The sequence below is a fragment of the Lynx rufus genome, unplaced genomic scaffold (genome assembly GCF_022079265.1).
Source record: "Lynx rufus isolate CCGP_SWC_20201006 ecotype Redwood Valley unplaced genomic scaffold, mLynRuf1.p SCAF_13, whole genome shotgun sequence".
Lineage (NCBI taxonomy): Eukaryota > Metazoa > Chordata > Mammalia > Carnivora > Felidae > Lynx > Lynx rufus.
This window is the reverse complement of record NW_025814827.1, coordinates 19,986,652-20,008,313: the sequence shown is the minus strand read 5'-3', so window position 1 is coordinate 20,008,313 and position 21,662 is coordinate 19,986,652. Positions and strand designations below refer to the sequence as shown.

Genomic DNA, 21,662 nt, shown 5'->3' with positions numbered 1-21,662 from the left:
TTAAAAAAATAGGTTATAGGGGTGCCTGGGTGGCTCAGTTGGTTGAGCGACCGACTCTTGGTTTAGGCTCAGGGCATGATCTCATTGCTCTTGAACTCACTGCCAGCACAGAGCCTGTTTGGGATTCTCTCTCTCTCCCTCTCTCTCCGCCCCTCCCCTGTGTGCACACTCTCTCTCTTTCTCTCAAAATGAATAAATAAACTCAAATATATATACATATATATATTTATATATGGGTTATGTTTTAACTTATTATAAATTTTATTTACTGACTTCTCATTTATCAAGGTAGAACTACCCAAAGTAGTTCTCTGAATCCTTTTTAGTAATGACTAGTTTTCTGAATCCTTTTTAGTAATGACTTTATAGAACCATTTGTTGCTTCTACTACATAGACACAAGCAGCCAAAAAGTAAACACTTAGTTTTCACTTACAGTATAAATAAAAATTAATGTGCAGTATTTTATTTTTCAAAGCTGATGCTTTCATGTTTGCTGAGATATTCCAACATCGAGTTAACATCTACTAAATATCAAATATGAAGAAAATCTTTAATAATTTTTATACCAGAGATTAAGATGACATACAAAAAATTCTCACATTTAAGTTGATTTTTTTCCCTATGAGAATAAATACATTACATTAAACACTGTGATATTTTAAAACTTTGGTTTACATGTTAAAAATATTGACAGTCTTCAGCAAAAGGTCCAATAAGTGTGAAAAATATATTTAGATACCTAAGCCAATGTCCAGTCTCCCTTATGTCCTTCTGAGAACATAATCTTAATTTTGCCTGCAGCAGCATACTCAGGGTCACCACATTGTATAACTCTTGGGGGAGAGAGGCATTAATTTTTTAAAACTGAAGTATAGGATACATTCAGTAAAGTATAAAATTTACTAACCTTAAATACACAGTCTGATGACTTCTTTTTCTAAGAATTATCAAGAGGTAGAATTCTTTTTTTTTTTTAATTTTTTTTTAACGTTTATTTATTTTTGAGACAGAGAGAGACAGAGCATGAACGGGGGAGGGGCAGAGAGAGAGGGAGACATAGAATTGGAAGCAGGCTCCAGGCTCTGAGCCATCAGCCCAGAGCCCGACGCGGGGCTCGAACTCCCGGATCGTGAGATCGTGACCTGAGCTGAAGTCGGACGTTTAACCGACTGAGCCACCCAGGCGCCCCAAGAGGTAGAATTCTTATTTTAATCTAGGCAGACTAATTTCAAACTATATGCTCTTAATTACTAAGTTATACAGCCTCTCAAAGTTAAAAAAAAAAAAAAGAAAATTTGAGGTAAATGATCCAAAAATTAAAAACAAGTAATTGTATTAACATTAAAAATATATATATTTCATAGGAGAAAGCATTAGGTAGGACTACAGGTTCAATCCATATCATTTAGTGTTTACAATGAAGATACAACTGCAATAAACATATATAAAAAATGCCATTAAGGGGTGCCTGGGTAGCTGTGTCAGTTGAGTGTCCAACTCTTGATTTTGGCTCAGGACATGCTCTCAGGGTCATGGGGTCAAGCCCTGAGTCGGGCTCTAAGCTGAGCATGGAGCCTGCCTGGGATTCTCTCTCTGCCCCTCCCCTATTCTCTGTCTCTGTCTCTCTTAAAATAAATACATAAATAATTTTTAAATACCATTAAAATATACAAAATACATACTAGTGAAAAGAAGGAATTATTAAAAGTAAATGTGGTCTTTATTTTTGAAATTTTCATAGTGGCCTCATTTAGAGCAAGATACATAAAGTACTCTAATGGCAAGTTAACAAAAGTTGCATTTTTTGATATCAGACAGCAAAGTTTGATACACATTTATTCAGTTAATTTACTTGGATTCTCTTCATTCTTACCAATTTTTTTTTCAAGTATGTTTCTATTTTTCTTAGTACTTTTCTTGATATTTGGCCCATTGAAAAAAATTTTTTAATTTCAGTATAGTTAACATACAGTGTTATATTAGTTTCATATGTAAAATATAGTGATTTGACAATTCTATACATTACTCACTGCTTATCACTATAAGGGTACTTTAAATCCCTTTCACCTCTTTCACCCATCCTCTCACCCACCCTCCCTCTGGTAACCATAAGTTCTCTATATTTCAGAGTCTGTTTTTATTTTTTCAACTAATATCTTATTTTTTAATTTTTTAAAATTTTAATTTAAATTTTAGTTAACATGCAGTGCGATATTAGTTTCAGGAGTAGAATTCAGTGATTAATCACTTACATACAATACCCAGTGCTTATCATAAGTGCCTTCCTAGGACCAATCACCCATCTAGCCCATCAACTACCCACCTCCCTCTATCAACCCTCAGTTTGTTCTCTATCTTTAACAGTCTCAAAAGTCTGTTTTTCTGTTTTCTTTTTTTTCTTTGTTCATTTGTTTTGTTTCTTAAATTCCACCTATGAGTGAAATCATATGGTATTTGTCTTTCTCTGACCCATTTATTTCACTTTGCATTATACTGTCTGGCTCCCTCCATGTTGTTGCAAATGGCAAGGTTTCATTCTTTTTTATGGCTAATATTCCATTACACACACACACACACACACACACACACACACACCCCACATCTTCTTTATCCATTCCTCTATTGATTGACACTTGGGTTGCTTCCATATTTTGGCTACTGTATATATGCTGCAGTAATCACAAGGGTTCATATATCTTTTAGAACTAATGTCTTTCATATTCTTTGGGTAAATACCCAGTAGTGAAATTACTGGGTCATATGGTAATTCTATTTTTACTTTGAGGAAACTCCATACTGTTTTCTCCAGAGGCTGCACCAGTGTGCACTCCCACCAACAGTGTACGAGGGTTCCTTTTTCTCCACATCCTCATCAACACTTGTTTCTTGTGTTGTTGATTTTAGTCATTCTGATAGGTGTGAGATGATATCTCATTGTGGTTTTGATTGGTGTTTTCCTGATGATTAGTGATGTTGAGCATCTTTTCCTGTGTCTGTTGGCCACAGCCTGATGACTTTTGATCTACAGATACTGTGTCATCATCACCTAGATCAAAATATCAAATGCTCCATTGTACTGTATGTATTGTTTTCTCTATAAACACCCAGGGACAAAGAGGCCAACCTACTGGCAGTCATTTGATGGGGCTTCTGGGAGAGTTCTTTAAATAGGGCTGACTCAGCTAGGAGAGATGTCCCTTTGCCCTTTGCATTTCTCTTCCTGTCTTGGTTAGGACAGCTGACTCTCTTATAATCACACTGTGACCATGGAGCAACTATGGGGATGGGAACCCCAATCAAGGGTGAGACACCATGGGAATAGGAAAGTAGTGTAAGACAATAATCTTTTCTAAGATGTAGAAGAATTTGGGGAGAAGATGAAACTTGAGCTGAAATTTCAATGTTGGGAAGAATTTGCATAAGAAAATATAGAGAACATTCACAGCAAGGAGATCACATTAAGAAAGACATGGAGGCAGAATGAGCATGCTCTAAGGAAATCAAACTGATAAGAACATTTTTGTATTATAAAATGGCAGTGGTGCCTGCCATGACAGGCACCTGTTAAGCGTACAACTCTTGGTTTCAGCTCAGATCATGATCTCATGGTTCATGTGGTTGAGCCCTATGTTGGGCTCTGCATTGGCAGTGCAGAGCCTGCTTGAGATTCTCTCTCTCTCCCTCTCTCTCTGCCCCTCCCCTGTTCATGTTCTCTCTCTCTCTCTCTCTTAAAAAAATAAATAAACTTAAAAGAAAGTGGCAAAAAATTTTGATTATTTAGGCTAGAGCCAGGCTGAGGGCACCGAAATACAAAAAAAGGAGTTAGGACTTAATTGGTAGGAAAGAAAATTAAGCTTTTAAAAGAAAAATGACATGATGTAGGTCATACATAAATACTATTTTGTCAGTGATACACAAAATAAATTGGGCTGAAGAGAAACCCTGTGGGAACTGTTGCTCCTATGACTCAAGCATGAAGTGTATATGAGAGCTTTGCCTGAGACAGTCCCAGTGAGAGTAGGAAGGGAGAAAGGCCATGACAAACATTTTGAGGAAGAAAAATCAAAAGTCTCAGTGTCTATCAAAGTAAAGGTGGATAATGTAGATGTCTGAGGAATATTGCTAAAAAAATAGGTATCAGGTCTGATCTAATCAGACCTCTGCTGTCCTGGTTTGGCATTTAATTAATTGCTACCTAACAGAATTCTCTAATCTCACTATCTTATCTTTTTAATTTCTCTTTCCTATATAACTGGAATGACCTACCTAAAAGACTGGTTAAGCTATTTTTACTGCCCTATTCAAAAGGTGTTCCCAATAGCCTAAAGAATGAAATCCAAATGACTGAGCATGGAATGATCCCTCATGATCTGAGCCCAATGAGCCTCTCCAGCCACTTCTACAACCGTCCCCCTGCTGATAGATATAGATATAGCAGTAAACAGAGCAGAAGAAGCTGAAAACTCAAAACAATGCAGAAGGTTGAAGCAAGAGGGCAATTGCCCCAGTGAGACCATGTTTGAATAGTACTTTACCCTCCGGATGTTATACACACAGACACACACACTTATCACACAGTTTCTCTTTGTGCCTGATTTCAGTTATAGGTTTTGCAAAAATGCAACCACCAGTTTTAATATACAAAACTTACATGGGAACTAAAAATGTAACATGTAATTGTTGAGTGTTTATGCCTTTTATGTACAGAAGCAGTAGGTGATTTTTTTCTATTCTATCACTGTTAAGTATGATTAGGTTATCAGATATCACAGATGTATACACAGAAAAACTGTCTCTGAAAGAAAAAGAAACGATTTAGGAAACAAAAAGAAAACACTTAAAAAAATGTAAGTAGAAATGTTTGGGAAAGTTTTGCATCCATAAAGCAAAAATAGGATACTAGAAAAAGGGAACAACTAGAGAACAAAGAGGTGTTGGAAGTAAAAATGACTGTTGAGGGGCACCTGGGTGGTTCAGTCGGTTGGGTGTCCAATTCTTGATTTTGGCTCAGGTCATGATCTCTCAAGTTGTGGGATCCAGCCCCAATGACAGTGCAGAGCCTGCTTAGGATTCTCTCTCCCCTCCCTTATCCCTGTCCCTCCCTTGCTCTCCCCGCCAAAATAAATAAACAATATGCTCTAAAAATGACTGTTGAATTCAAATATAAGCAACCTAAGGTACATTTGAAAAAATCTCTCAAAATGTAGAACAAAAAGCTAAGTTAAGGAAAGTAGGAGAGAAAATAAAAAAGTGGATTATTTGAATCCTCTTTCAATGAAATAATTACATTCTAACGCCCTAAAGTAGAAACTGAGAAAACTATGTGTGGGTCAAGTCCAGCCAGCCACCTGCTTCTTTTTGTTTTTTAAATAGCCTATAAGAATTTTTAAAATATTTAAAATGGTTATATTTTAAATGGATATATAAGTAGCTTCATAATACTCTCAATTTTTGCCTCTAGGCCCATAAACCTAAAATATTTATTTACTATATGTCTCTTAAAAAAAAAGTTTGCAGACCTGTTTCCTAAGACATTCACTGTATGTTATCTATTAATTTCTCTCCTATATAACTAGCAAGGTACTGGATAAGACCATCCTTGAAAGGTATGAGAAAACACTCAAACCATTTCCTGTGTTCTTTGGTTCACATGAGGAATTCTGGTTGAGAAAGAATTAGTCCAGGTGACTCTACAACAAACCAGTTGGAATACCCAAAATAATAATACAGAGAGAAGAAAACTATTAAAGAAATTATTTACATAAACATTTTCAGAGCTGAAGGGAAACAGGAGTCTTTAATTTGAAATGCTTACCAAAGGCCCAGCACAATAATGGATTTTTAAAGCTGTACATACAAGACATATCACTGCGAAATTTTAAAACACTGGATAAAGATAATTGTCAAATGTTTCACAGAAAAAGAACCACCACCAAAGGAACTAGAATCAGACTTTACAACAGCAACACGCTGCTCAACGATGTTATCATGAAGCCATGCCCTCAAGTTTCTAAGGAAAAATTATTTTCAACCTAGAATCCCATGAGGCGCCAAACTACCAGCCAAACATAAGTTGGCTGTTTACTCATCTGTCATAGCTTGAAGTCAGATTGGGACATGGATGTGCAGGCAATTCAGCAATATGGGAATAATGGCCAGAATAACAAACGACAGTTAAAAAGTGGTTCCTCCTGGGAAGCAGGGATAGGGTGAAGGAAGTTGGGGCTCTAGAGTCTACCACTTTCCATTATAGCCCCTTTATACGATCTCATTTTAAAGCTATGTGTGACTTCTTTGATGAGATCGTGTTTTTAATTTATTAAAAAAAGGAGTAAAGCTATGGTCACAAAAACTAGTTTATAGGGTCATATTTTGGGAAGGGTAAAAGCAGGAGAGACAAAAATTAAAATGCTGATGATAGATTTTTTGAAAATCAAAAATAAGCATGTAGGTCTATAAATACATAAAACAGTAGAGAGAAAAATTTGGCAGAAGAGTAGCCAAATTTTTTCAAAGAACAACAAAGGTATTGATAAGTATCAATTTACAGGGTTCATAAAGAATCTGAAGTAATGTTCCTGGAAATTCTACAAGTAGATGCAGGAAAAAAACAATGCACATACATTTTTAAAACGTAGCTTTATTAAGATATATTTCACATACCATACAATTGACCCATTGAAAATGTACAATTTAATGGTTTTCAGTATTTTCACAGTGTACAACTACTATCGCAATTTTAGAACATTTTCATCACCTCAAAAAGTAAACCTCATGCCCTTTAGCAGTCACCCCTAACTTTCCCTCCACTACCCCAGTCTCAGGCAACCTCCAATCTATTTTCTGTCTCTATAAATTTGCCTATTCTAGACAGTTCATATAAATGGAATCATATAATATGTGATCTTTCTTAATTGGTTTCTTGCTGCTTTTTCGAGGTTCACCAATTTCGTAGCATGTTATCAGTACCTCATTTCTTTTTACAGCTGCAAAATATCCCATTGCATGCATATACCCCATTTTGTGTATTCATTCAGCTGTTGATGGACATTTGAGCTGTTTCGACTTTTTGACTATAATGATTAACGATGCTATGAACATTCATGTGCAAGTTTTTGTGTGGACATATGATATTAGTACATCTTAAAATAAAACTGTGTAGGGGTGCCTGGCTGGCTCAGTCGGTTAAGCATCCGTCTCTTGATTTCAGCTCAGGTCATGATCTCAAGGTTTGTGGGTTTGAGCCCCACATCAGGCTCTGTGGTGGCAGTGTGGAGCCTGCTTGGGATTCCCTCTCTGCCCCTCCCCCACTGACTCTGGCGCTCTCTCTCTCTCTCAAAACAAATAAATAAACTAAAAAAATGTTTTAAAAGAACACTGTTAAATGAATTAGATATTTTTTATAAGCATACAGCATTATATAAATAGAAAGTATCTTGGCATTTTTATTTATGTGTTTTATGTCTCTCTACTTTCTCTATATAGCAATTTTCATCAACAAATATAAAAATAAACTATAAATACATAGCTATGGGAGGGCATCTAAACACTAAAAAAGATACATAGTGAACAATAAATCATTCTCTTATCCTTGTCCTACTCTCAGAGAAAACACAGCACTTTCTTAGGTCTTTCCAGAAGTATTTTATGCAAATACCAGCATATGAGAAAGCAATTTTTTGTTTCCGTTTTAACACAAATAGGTGTATCATGCACACAGTGTTCTGTGCCTTAGCTCCTTCATTTAGCATATTTTGAAACAATGCCTTATTAATACATATACATCTGTTTCTTTTTAAATATCTGATGAGGGTTTTATTGTGTGGCTGTACCATAATTTACTTAGTACTTTAGGGTGTCCTCTATTTCTTCCTAGCTAACAGGATTCTGATTTTATTCAAATAGTGGATGACAATGTGTGTCAGGCATAGATGGTCACTCCCCATCCCCAGGGCCTGCATGCTAATTCTTCTAAGCCTCGTGGTAATTCCATTCTCCTTACCAAAGACTGGGTTAGAAATACATATATGAGACAATTGTAGCCCATGAGATGAGAATCAAAGTTCCAGGGGGAGCTTTTTTGAAAAGGGTACTTCACTTTTTTAAGAGACACATGTTGGAAAACTCTCTCCATTTTCTATCTACAGACATGATCGTGTGAGGCTATGATGTTTGGAGCTGCTGCAAGCATCTTGTAGCCTGGACAGAAAGCTAAGAGAATCTCAGAGAGGCTGGGTCACACATGACTGTCCAGATGCTGCAGTCACCCCCATTCCTCTATGTATGATCCTTATTATTAGAGATAATAAACGTGCATATTGTTTAAGCCAATATTAGTTGTTACTTCAAGTATGTTACTTGACCCCCCAAAGCATCCTAAATGGTACACTTCTGCAGAGAGAAGGAGACTTCCCTAATATCTCCCTGACATTATTCCCTAAATTCCCTAATATCTCCCTGGTATTCACTCCCTAGCTTCTGGTGTTTTCCCTTTCATAATGCTCAGTACACTGGCAATTATTTTGAGAAGGATGTTCATAGGAGTCCACAGTAGACAGTGAGCTTTGTTGAGGGTAGGGACTGTGGTCATCTCATTAGCAAGCATCAGCAAAGTGCCTGGAAACAAATATAGAAAACTATCACACCAATTTTTTGTGTGTATGTAGAGGTGAGGAGTATAAATATATGCATAAAAATACATAGGAAACAATACAGGAAGATCGCACAGTGGTGGTTTTATGGTGGTTAAATTACAGCTGATAGTTATTTCTCTCAAAATATATATATAATACAGGGGTGCCTGGGTGGCTCAGTTGGTTAAGCATCTGACTTCAGCTCAGGGTTCATGGGTTTGAGCCCCGCATCAGGCTTTGCACTGACAATGTGGAGCCTGCTTCAGATTCTCTCTCCCTCTCTCCCTGGCCCTAGCCCATTCACTCACACACTGTCTCTCAAATTATATAAACTTTAAAATATATATAATACATATTATATATAAATATAAATAATGATACAGAAAATATTTATAATTGCTTCATTTGTCAGAATTTCCAGAACCAGAGTCTCTACTAGGCAGATAGATAAAAGGAAAATTTTACTACTTTGAAAGGCAACTTTGACAAACAAGTAACACGCTCATAAAAGGGCTCCTCAGACTCAAACAAACACAGAGTTCACCCAGGGGTGGCGGAGTATGCACAACAGAAAGACCCTGTGTTCCCACATGTTGAGATCTATATTTTCCTACAGAACACATGCATGAACATATACATATTACGTAAATACAGTTGGCCCTTGAACAACATGGGAGTTAGGGGTGCATTTGAAAATCTGCAAATAACTTTTGACTCCCTCAAAACTCAATTACTAAGAGCTTACTGTTGACCAGAAGGCTTATGGGTGACACAAACATAAATCAAGATAATAAATGTGCTTATTGTTTTTTGTGTACCTTGTATGTATTATACACTGTATTCTTATAATAAAGCAAGCTGTAGGAAAGAAAATGTTATTAAGAAAATTGCAAGGAAGGGAAATACATTTATAGTACTGTGCTACATTTTAAAAAAAAATCCACACATAAGTGGACCCACAGTTCAAACTCATGCTGTTCAAGGGTCAACTGTATAATATGATGAGTATGACTACTAAGGATACAAACGAAGCACCATGGGAATATGAGGAATGGAGTGAGCTGTCTTTTCAGATGCTCATCCACTATGCTCATACAATGTGTACATTGTTACCTTACTTGCCTGATGTTTTTCCCTCCTGTAACCTGCCTCCCTAGTCTCATCTGAGCAACTGTAAGTGCAGGTTTCACTATAATTTGCTATTAAGCACTAATTTCAATTTGGAGTCTTTCCTGTTTGTTGATCTACTAATAACAATTCTCCACAAAAACTTTCTTTGAACCTCATATTTTCTCAAAGATGTAAAGGTTCCCTTCAACGTCTGACCAAAATTTCCATTGGTTAAATGCCAAATAACCAAGTTTTGACTGTATTTATATTATCTCAATAAATATTTTATGTGAATACATTCAATTGAAAATATTTTGTGCTATGTATAATGATATAAATGACAAAGAGAAAAACAATGGACCACACATAATAATGTCCTTTCGACAGAAAATACTAAATCACCATGTGTTGTCAGTTCTATTCTAGCTGTGATGAATCAGCATTCATCTATACAGATTTTTCTGGTCGTTCTTACAATATATTTGCAAAGTTCTGTTGGAAATAAATGTGCAGCCTATGGTCCCAGAGTAAAGTAATGCTGGCTGGGACATTTGGTAATAGTGAAATTCTAGTAAAAGAAACAATGAGTACATGACAGGAAGGTTCTAAGCCTGCTCTATCATTTACAAATAGTCTTCTTTTTTATTTTTGTGTTAACATCTCTAATTCAAAAGTAGTACCGACTTTCAAGCATTCTTTCTAATGCTGGCTCTGATATATTTTTGGCTTTTAAAGAAGTTTTCCATTTGCGCTAAGTTAAAATTATTGCCATAAAGTTGTTCATATTACATTATTATTATTATTATTATTATTATTATTATTATTACTATCTATAGGATACTCCTTTCATTCTTGATAATGGTCATTTGAACTTCTCTTATTTGAGCTAGCTGTAGTATATCAATTTTATTAATCTTTTCAAAGAAGCATGTTTGGTTTCATTTATTTTCTTGACTTTTTATCCATTTTCTAGTTCATTGATTCCCATTCTTATTTCCTTCCCTATATTTTGTTTTCTAAGATAGAAACTTAGATCACTGGTTTTAAGTCTTTCTTCTTTTGTATATAAGCACTTAAAGGTGTAAATTTGTCTCTAAGCACTGAATGTGCTCATCTCATATTTTGATAATGTTTTGATTTAATAATCAAGTTAAAATGTTTTGTAATTTTCCTTATGATTTCCTTGTTGATCCATGGCTTATTTAAAATTATGTTGCTTAATTTCCAAATTATTTGCGGATTCCTCAGGTATATTTGTATCACTGAATTCTATTTTCAGAGACATGTTGAATCTTAAGTCTGTTAAATGTATTCAGACTTGTTTTATGGCCCAATATATAGTCTACCTTAGTGAATGTTCCATAGGCATATAAAAAGAATATATATTCTTCAGGTATTAGATGTAGTCTTCCATACATGCTAAATTGGTTGACTGATAGGTTGTTCAAATTGTTTATGTATTTACTAACATTTTTGTCTAGTTTATCACTATTGAGAGAAGAGTGATGAAATCAACTATTCTGAATTTATTTCCCTATGTCTTTCAATTTTTGCTTTATAATTTTGAAGCTCCTTTATCAGACATCTTTTCTTGATGAATAAGCCCTTTTATGATTATGAAATGTCCAATGTCCCTGTTTATCTCTAGGAATACTTTTCATCCTGAAGTCTACTTACCTAATGTTAATACAGCCATATGAGGATTTTTTTTTTTTGGCTTCGTGTTTGAATGGTGTATCTTTTTCTGTACTTTTACTTTTAATGTGTCTTTATACTCAAAGAGTGACTCCTATTAAGAGTCTATGGTTGAACCTTGCTTTTTTTTTTTTTGGCACTTATTGATATGGTTGACTTTACAACCATCGTCTTTCTATTTCTATTTTTCCTTCATTCCTCTTTTCTTCCCTTTTCTCTTTTTAAAAAATTATTAATCAAGTATTTCTTGGTATTTCATTTTTTTCCTTTATTGGAGTTTTACCTATATGTTTCCATTTTAATTTTTTAGTGGCTGCTCTGAGGATGACAATATGAATCCTTAAACATCATAACTCTAATGGCCAGAGATGAGCTACTTGGATCTCTTTCAAGAGAACCTGCATTGCTGATTGACAGCTCCCAAGTGACCACGCACCTTTGAATCTACCCATTGTTTTCTCCCTGCCTACTCCCAAAGACTGGGCACAGCAGGGATTTATAGCCTGGCCATTCATGCCCAACACAGGATTTCTCTAACAATCTTTCCTGGGAAACTCTCTGGCAGCTTGGATGAGACTTTCTCAGAACTGTGCTGCAATGTGGGGCTCTTCTTACCAATCCTTTTCCCCCTCCTTGCACAAGTGTTAGGGCTGCATCATGATCAGAAGGCTCTTCCCATATGTGTGTCCTCCCTCTTTAAGCTTCACATGTGCTTCCCCCCAAAACCTCTTGCGTATCTACTCTCATCTGAGTGTCTGTTTCTTAGAGGACCTAAACCAACACAGATGGTATGGGTGGTAGGGTTTTAGGACCAGCTCACACTTACCTAATGGCAAGGAGCTCCCCATCCTGAGAAGAATGTGGGACACATAAAGTCACTGGCATAAGGCAGTGGCTCAATACCTAAAGACTTCTTCAGTGGTGTGCTAGGGAAATGCCCTGGCTAAAATTCAGCTTAAACTGAGTCCACTGGTTCTGTGATCCACCCAATAGTCATTTTCCTTGTTTTCAAATGTAAAATTGGGACTGACATACTGGAACTTGGATCCCCTCACCACCACTACCACCAGAGTGAATCCATGGGCTTGTGGGATAAGAGCTATCAAAGTGAGAAGGCGAAGTGGAAGCCTCTGAAACTGTCCTCCCTCTGGTCAAAGTAATAAATCTAAAACAACATTGAATAGATACGACAACAAAAACACAAACAGCAAAAGAAAAAATAAACTGAACATCCTCAAAATAAAAAGCTTTTGTGCTTTAAATAATACCATCAATAAAATCAAAACACACAACCCACAGGAGAAAAATTTTGCAAATCGTGTATTTGACAAGGGACTTGTATCTGAAAATACAAAGAACCTGACAACTCAATAACAAAAAGACAAATAATCCAATTATAAAATGGGCAAAGAATATAAACAAACATTTCTCCAAAGAAGATATATAATGGCCAAAAAGCTCATGAAAAGATGCTCAAACATCATTGGTCATCACAGAAATGCAAATGAAAACCATGAGATACCATTTTACACTCACTAGGGGGGCTAACATAAAAAGATAATAACAAGTGTTGTTGGGCACCTGAGTGGATCAGTCGGTTAAGAGTCTGACTTTTGATTTTGGTTCAAGATTTCACAGTCATGAGATAGAGCCCTGCATCAGGCTCTATGCTGGGCATAGAGCCTGCTTGAGATTCTCTCTCTCTCTCTCTCTCTCTCTCTCTTTCTCCTCTCTCTCTCTCTCTCTCTCCCTGTGCCTTTCCCCCATGAACATACAGACATGCACTCTTTTTCTCTCTCTCTAAAAAAAAAAAAGATAATAACAAGTGTTATCAAGGATGCGGAGAAATCAAAATTCATACTCAAAACTCATACACTGTTGGTGGGCATGTAAAGAGGTACAGCCACGTGGAAAACAGTTTGGCAATTCCTCATGTGATCCAGCAATCCTACTCCTAGGTATATACTTTCAAATGAAAATATATGTCCACACGTTATTCTTAACAGTTAAAAAGTAGAAACAACCTAGATGTCCATCAACTGATGCATGGATAAATAAAGTGTGGTTATCCATACAGGGGAATATTATTTGGCAATTTCAAAAATGAAGTACTGATGCACACTATAACATGGTTAAAACTTGGAAACCACGTATTGTATGAAACCATTTACATGAAATGGCTCAAAGAGGCAAATCTAAGAGACAGAAAGTAGGTTGGTGGTTGCCTGGGAAGAAGGGCAGGTGTTGGAAAAAAATGGGAGTGACAGCTAGTGGGCATGGGATTTCTTTTTGGGCTAATGAAAATGTTCTAAAAATTGATTTTGTTGATGGCTGCACAACTTTTTGAATATACTAAAAACCACTGAATGGTATACTTTGAGGGGGTGAATTGTATGTTATGCGAATTATATCTTAATAAAAGCTGCTTTTATAAAACAAAAATCTTGCAACCTGCTGTGAATATCAAAGATTAGTATCACTACTAAGGACCTAAATGATACATGGGTGGTTCCTATAATAGGTTCATTTAATTCTCCAGTCTGGTCCCTGCAGAATCCAGACAAACTTTGGAGAATGACTGTAGATGCAAACTCAACCAAGTTAATAGCCCCAGTCACCCGCTGGTTTCTGAGCACAAGAAGTCCAGAGTGCCCTGGCTACAACAGTAAACTGTGGTTTGATGGGACTCACTATGTCCCTTGGATTGAGTGTGCTTTCTTTTGGGAACTTGGACCTCTAACTTAGTAAAGTCCAGAGTTCTCTAGAACTCTCTAGAGCACATAATCCTTTAGTGGGTCTTTGGAAATGATGAGAAGTGGGGCCACTCCTGCTTCTACCCCTTTGTTCCTGGACCCATGTATACTTTCTATTGCAGACAGAGCATCATGTTGAAGTCTCTGCTTTAGTGAATAAACTGGCACCCCATCTTTGCAGACTATTGCCTGTGCCATCAGTAGGACATTCTAGTGTGCTATAAGGTTGCTTGCTTATGGATGACATCGCAGGTGATGTAACCAATGGATCCCATGGTCATGAGTTCATTCCTACATTTCTTTCTCTAGAAATTGAGTCCCCTGGAAGGATGAAATGTTATGTAGATTTCTATCCCTATAAAACATGCATTCTGTAAGGCCCCAGACACTTGTGCTGGCTGAGGTTCTGCAGACTGGAAAGGCAAACCCACACACAGAAGTAATTGGACAACAAATTACTGGCCCTTTCAAAATGGAAGGGGCCCAATTTAGTAAGCTTACCACAAAATGGCTATAGTCATGAAGGTTAATGGTTAGCAGTTTTATTTTCTTATAAAATATTCATTTGGTTTTGGGATCAGGGTTAATTCTGACCTCATAAATGAATTGGGACATGTTCTCTCCACTATTTTTGATAAGACATTGTGTAGAATTAGAATTATTCATTCCTTAAATATGTGATAGAATTCAGCAGTGAAAACACTTGGGCCTTAAGTTTTCTTTCTTGGAAGGTTTTTAACTTCAAAAGCAATTTCTTTAAGAGTTGCAGAATTTTTCAGATAATTTATTTCTTCTTAAACTTTTGGTACTATGTATCTTTAAAGGAATTGGTCCATTCATCTAAGTTGCTGAATTTATGGGCACAGAATTCATAGTATCCCTTACTATCCATTTAATGTCTGTAGGTTCTGTGGCATCTTGATGAATTTATTGTTTTTTATTTGTTATTGTTTTTTGGGCTATATCTATTACTTTCTAATGGTTTGCACTAGGGATTACAATATACATACTTAACTTTTCATGGCCCACTTAAAGTTAGTATTAAGCCTCTTGACATAATATGTAGAAACCCTATAACAAAAAGGTTACTTTATCTTCACTCATTTATATTTTGGTTGTAATATGTATTATATCTACCTAAATTATAAACCCCACTAGTGTTTTAATTTTTCCTTTCAATAGTCATAAATATTTTAAAGAACTCAAGAGGGAAAGATAGTATAATAACCAATACTTATTCTATTGCTTCTTCATTTCTGAAGTAAAATTTACATCTGATATAATTTACCTTCAACCTAAGTAATTTCCTTTAGCATTTTCTTTAGAGTATGTCTATTGGCAGTAAATTCTCTTATTTTTCCTCAGCTTAGAATACCTTTATTACACTATCATTCCTGAGGGATATTTTTGTTAGATATAGAATTATGAGTTGACTGTTGTTTCTTCCTTGCAACCTTAATTATGCCGTTTCATCATAGTTTTTGAAGAAAAATATTTAGCTTTTTAAGTCATTATACCTCTATGCATAATGTACCATTTTCCCTGTTTTCAAATTTTCTTCATTATCTTTGGTTCCAGCAACTTGATTATGATGTGTCTGAGTATGGTTTTCTTTGCATAAACTCTCTTTGGGTTTTGCTGAACTTCTTTAGACTATAAATGCATTTCTTTCACTAAATTTGGAAATTTTGGTAGTTATTTCTTCAAATATTTTTTTCTACCAATGCCTTTTCCTTCTTCTTCGAAGACTTCAATGACCCAAATATTAGGCTCTTTTAATATTGTTTATAGGTCCCTAAGACTCTATTAAATTTTTTAATCTTTATTTTCTGTTCTTCAGATTAGATCATTTCTACTGCTTATCTTCAAGTTCACTAATTCTTTTCACTGTTATCTTCATTCTGCTACTGAACTCATTCAATGATTTTTTTAAATTTCAGATTTTATATTCTTAAGTTCTAATATTTCTATTTCATTCATTTTTAGTTTTTAATACGTGAGAATATCTATTTTCCCATTCATTTCAAGAGTGTTTACCTTCATATAATGGAGCATAATTATAACGATTATAATAGCTGCTTTAATATAATATAGCTGTTTTACTGGTAATTCCAATATCTGCATCATCTTGGTATTGGCACTTGTTGATTGTCTCTCCTCTTGAGAACTGGTCATATTGTTGAGGTTCATTGTACGTAAAATAATTTTAGATGCTCCTTTTCAGCATTTATTCAATGTTTATTGATTTGAATTATGTTGTTTGTGTTCAAACTTAAATATCCATTTGGTAGTGCAAAATAGGCTCATTTTTTTAATGGTAACTTCATATTTTTTAATACTATATTTACTTTTTAATTTACATCCAAGTTAGTTAGCATGTAGCACAAGAATGATTTCCAGAGTGGATTCTTTAATGCTCCTTATCCATTTAGCCCATCCCCTCCTCCCACAACCCCTCCAGCAACCCTTTTCTCTATATTTAAGAGACTCTTATGTTTTGTCCCCCTCCTTGTTTTTATATTATTTTTGCTTCCCTTCCCTTATGTTCATCTGTTTTGTATCTTAAATTCCTCTTATGAGTGAGACATATATTTGTCTAATTTCACTTAGCATAATACCCTCTAGTTCCATCCATGTAATTGCAAATGGCAAGATTTCATTCTTTTTGATTGCTGAGTAACACTCCATTGTGTGTGTGTGTGTGTGTGTGTGTGTGTGTGTGTTATATCTTCTTTATCCATTCATCCATCGATGGATATTTGGGCTCTTCCCATACTTTGGCTATTGTCAATAGTGCTGCTATAAACATTGGGGTGCATGTGCCCCTTCAAAACAGCACACCTGTATCCCTTGGATAAATACCTAGTAGTGCAATTGCTGTATTGTAGGGCAGTTCTATTTTTAACTTTTTGAGGAACCTCCATACTGTTTTCCAGAGTGGCTGCACCAGTTTGCATTCCCATCAGCAGTGAAAAAGAGATCCTCTTTCTCCATGTCCTTGCCAACATCTGTTGTTGCCTGAGTTGTCCATGTTAGTCATTCTGAGAGGTGTGAGGTGGTATCTCATTGTGGTTTTGATTTGTATTTCCATGATGATGAGTGATGTAGAGCATGTTTTCATCTGTCAGTCTTGTTCCTGACTTTAGGGGTAAGCTCTCAGTTTTTCCCCATTGAGGATTATATTAGTGGTGGGTCTTTCATATATGGCTTTTATGATCTCGAGGTATGATCCTTCTATCCCTACTTTCCTGAGGGTTTTTATCAAGAAAGGATGCTGTATTTTGCCAAACGCCTTCTGTTCATCTATTGAGAGGATCATGTGATGTATCACATTGATGTGACATACCACAGTGATTGTTTTGCAGATATTGAACCAGCCCTGTATGTCACGTATAAATCCAATTGGTCATAGTGAATAATTTTTTTAATGTATTGTTGGGTCATGTTTCCTAGTTATCTTGTTGAGGAATTTTGCATCCATGTTCATCAGGGAAATTGGTCTGTAGTTCTCCTTTTAGTGGGGTCTTTGTCTGGTTTTGGAATCAAGATAAAGCTGGCTTCATAGAAAGAGTGTGGAAGTTTTCTTTCCATTTCTATTTTTTTGTTACAGCTTCAAGAGAATAGGTGTTAACTCTTAAATGTTTGGTAGAATTCCCCTGGAAAGCCATCGGGCCCTGGCCTCTTGTTTCTTGGCAGATTTTTGATTACTAATTCGATTTCTTTACTGGTTATGGATCTGTTCAAATTTTCTATTTCTTCCATTTCAGTTTCTATAGTTTATATGTTTCTAGGAATTTGTCTATTGCTTCCAAATTGCCCATTTTATTGGCATATAATTGCTCGTAATATTCTCTTATTACTGTTTATATTTCTGCAGTGTTGGCTGTGATTTCTCCTCTTTCATTCTTGATTTTATTTATTTGGGTCTTTTCCTTTTTCTTTTTGACCAAACTGGCTAGAGGTTTATCAATTTTGTTAATTCTTTCAAAAAACCAGCTGCTGGTTTCATTGATCTGTTCTACTATTTTTTGGCTTAAACAACATTGATTTCTGCTCTAATGTTTATTATTTCCTGTCTTCTTCTGTTTTTGGGTTTTATTGACTGTTGTTTTTCTAGCTCTTTAAGGTGTAAGATTAGGCTGTGTATCTGAGATCTTTCTTCCTTCTTCAGGAAGGCCTGGATTGCTATATACTTTCCTCTTATGACCACCTTTGATGCATCCCAGAAGTTTGGGGCTGTGGTGTTATCATTTTCATTGGCTTCCATGGACTTTTTAATTTCCTCTTTAACTTCTTGGTTAGCCCATTCATTCTTCACTACGATGGTATTTAGTCTCCAAGTATTTATTATCTTTGCACATTTTTTCCTGTGGTTGATTTCAAGTTTCATAGTATCATGATCTGAAAATATGCACAGTATGATCTTGATCTTTTTGTACTTGTTGAGGACTGATTTGTGTCCCAGTATGTGATCTATTCTGGAGAACGTTCCATATGCACTGGAGAAGAATATATATTCCGCTGCTTTAAGATGAAATGTTCTGAATATATCTGTTACGTCCATCTGATCCACTGTGTCATTCAAAGCCATTGTTTCCTTGTTGATTTTCTGTTTAGATAATCTCTCCATTGCTGTAAGTGGGGTGTTGAAGTCCCCTACTAGTATGGTATTATTATCAATGAGTATGTGTTTGTGATTAATTGATTTATATATTTGGGTGCTTCTACATTTGGAGCATAAATGTTTACAATTGTTAGATCTTCTTGGTGGATAGACCCCTTAATTATGATATAATGCCCTCTTCTTCTCTTATTACAGTCTTTATTTTAAAGTCTAGATTGTCTGAGATAAGTGTGGCTACTCCGGCTTTCTTTTCGTGACCATTGGCATAACAGATGGCTCTCCATCTCCTTAATTTCAATCTGAAGGTATCTTTAGGTCTAAAGTGGGTCTCTTTTAAACAGCATATAGATGGATCTTGTTTTCTTATCCATTCTGTTACTCTATGTCTTTTGATTGGAGCACTGAGTCCATTGACGTTTAGAATGAGTACTGAAAAATAGGAATTCATTGCCATTATGTTGCCTGTAGAGTTGGAATTTCTGGTGGTGCCCTCTGGCCCTTTCTAGTCTTTGTTGCTTTTGGTCCTTTTGGTTTTGTTTTTGTTGTTGTTTGTTTGCTTGTTTGTTTTTGCCTTTTCTCCCCTCAGAGAGTCCCCCTTAAAATTTCTTGCAGGGCTGGTTTAGTGGTCACAAACTCCTTTAATTTTTGTTTGTCTGGGAAACTTTTTATCTCTCCTTCTATTTTGAATGACAGCCTTGCTGGATAAAGAATTCTTGGCTGCATATTTTTCCAATTCAGCACATTGACTATATCCTGCCACTCCCTTCTGGCCTGCCAAGTTTCTGTGGATAAGTCTGCTGTGAACCTGATCTGTCTTCCCTTGTAGGTTAAGGACTCTTTTTCCTTGCTGCTTTCATGATTCTTTCCTTGCGTGAGTATTTTGTGAATTTAACTATGATATGCCTTGTTGATGGTCAGCTTTTGTTCAATCTAGTAGGAGTCCTCTGTGCTTCCTAGATTTTGATGTCTGTGCCTTTCCCCAGGTTAGGATAGTTTTCCGCTATGATTTGCTCACATAACCCTTCTACCCCTTCCTCTCTTCCTCTTCTGGGACCCCTATGATTCTTATGCTGTTCCTTTTTAATGAGTCACTGAGTCCTCTAATTCTTAAATCATGCTCTTTTGCTTTAGTTTCCCTCTTTCTTTTCTGCTTCATTGTTCTCCATAAGTTTGTCCTCTATATCACTGATTGGCTGCTCTGTTTCATCCATCCTTGCCACCGGGACATTCATTCGAGACTGAAGCTCAGTTATATCATTTTTTATTTCATCCTGACTAGCTTTTACTTCTTTTATCTTCGCAGAAAGGGATTCTAATCTATTTTCAACTCCAGCTAGTATTCTTATTATCATGATTCTAAATTCTGGTTCAGATATCTTGCTTGCATCTGTGTTCATTGAACCCCTGGCTGTCATTTATTCCTGTTCTTTATTTTGGGGTGAATTCCTTCATTTTGTCATTTTGAAGGAAGAAAGGGAATTAATAAGGTAAAAAAATTAAAATAACAAAATTAAAAACAACACAAAAAAATCAAATAAAGGATGCTAGATCCTAGGTGTGTTTTGGTCTGGTTATTGAAAGGAGCTTGAGAGATTAGAGAAGAAAGGAAAAGATAAGAAAAGGAAAAAAAAGGAAAATAGGAAAAAAGAAAAAAAAGGAAAACGTTTGAAAATTTGAAAAAATGAATACAATGAAATAGAATAAAATGAAATGATGGAAGTAAAATAGAATTTGAAAAATTTACAAAAAAGTTAAAAATACAGGAAAAAATTTAAAAATATTTTTAATAAAAATGGAAAATAAAAATAAATTTTTTACTCTTTATGTATTCAAGAATAAGAAAAGAAAAAGAAAAAAAATTGAATAGATGGACCAGCGAACAGACTGAAATACAATTGAAATTACATCGATTTCTCCTAGAAGACAAACTATGAGGCAATTTATAGTCCATAAACTAAGCAAGCGGAGAGACTTGTGGTGTTCCTGAAGCGTGAGGTTGGCCCAGTTGGGCAGGGCTTAGTGTAGCGGTTCCATTCTCCACTAGATGGCGCTGCTTAGCTCACAGGCGTGGATTGTTGTGTTGCACGTAGGGGTGTATGTGCATGCAGGGGATGGGAAAATGCTGTCACTAAGCTACCCAGTCTCTAGTGTCAGAGCTCTGTGCTCTCCCAACTGGCAATTGAGCACACCTCCTCTGTCTCTGGCTTCTGTCCACTCCCTGCTTTTACAATGTCCATGACCAAACAGTCAGGCTGCCAGGTGGCACCTCCCTCCTGAGTTTTATCCCAGATGTGACTGTGTTTCCCAACCCCTCACTTCTGAGGGACTGCAGCCTTGACCCGTTCTGACCCTCTGGGGTAGGGTCTCCCTAAGCAATGGCCCCCTACTCCCAGGAATGTTCACGAGACTGTGCTGCTGCTGATGCCCAGAGACTGTGGCTGGGTGCTAGCCTGCCCCAGAAAAAGTTCACGTGATCGTGTAGCAGCAGTGTTTCAGGGATTATGGTAAATCACAACACACATCTAGGGCCAGGCTTGACTCTTAACATCCTTGTTCCAACACCAGTGAATGTGGCTGTTCTCCAGGGTCCACTGGGACCTTTGCCTGTGGGGTGGCCACACAGACTCTACCAAATGTCCTCCCAGCAAGGGAACCACCTCTCCCCTTGTGACCCAAGGGCCCCTTGGACCTCACTCTCTGCTCCTGGGGATTTGCCCTTCCCACCAGAGCACCACTAGGTATTGGGCTATGTGGAGTTTCAGACTCTGTGCTCCCCGTTTATAGAGTTTCAATGAAATTTAAACCCTCTCCTTTCTCCTTTCTCCCTTTTTTATTCAGTCCCTTG

The 21,662-nt window shown here is 36.3% G+C and overlaps 1 protein-coding gene across 1 annotated transcript in view; it reads right to left on the bottom strand.

The window, feature by feature from the left end:
- The window catches only part of NEDD4 (NEDD4 E3 ubiquitin protein ligase), a 135,753-nt gene that overhangs the window by 87,041 nt on the left and 27,050 nt on the right, over positions 1-21,662 (bottom strand). The gene's annotated exons all lie outside the window — the stretch shown is intronic.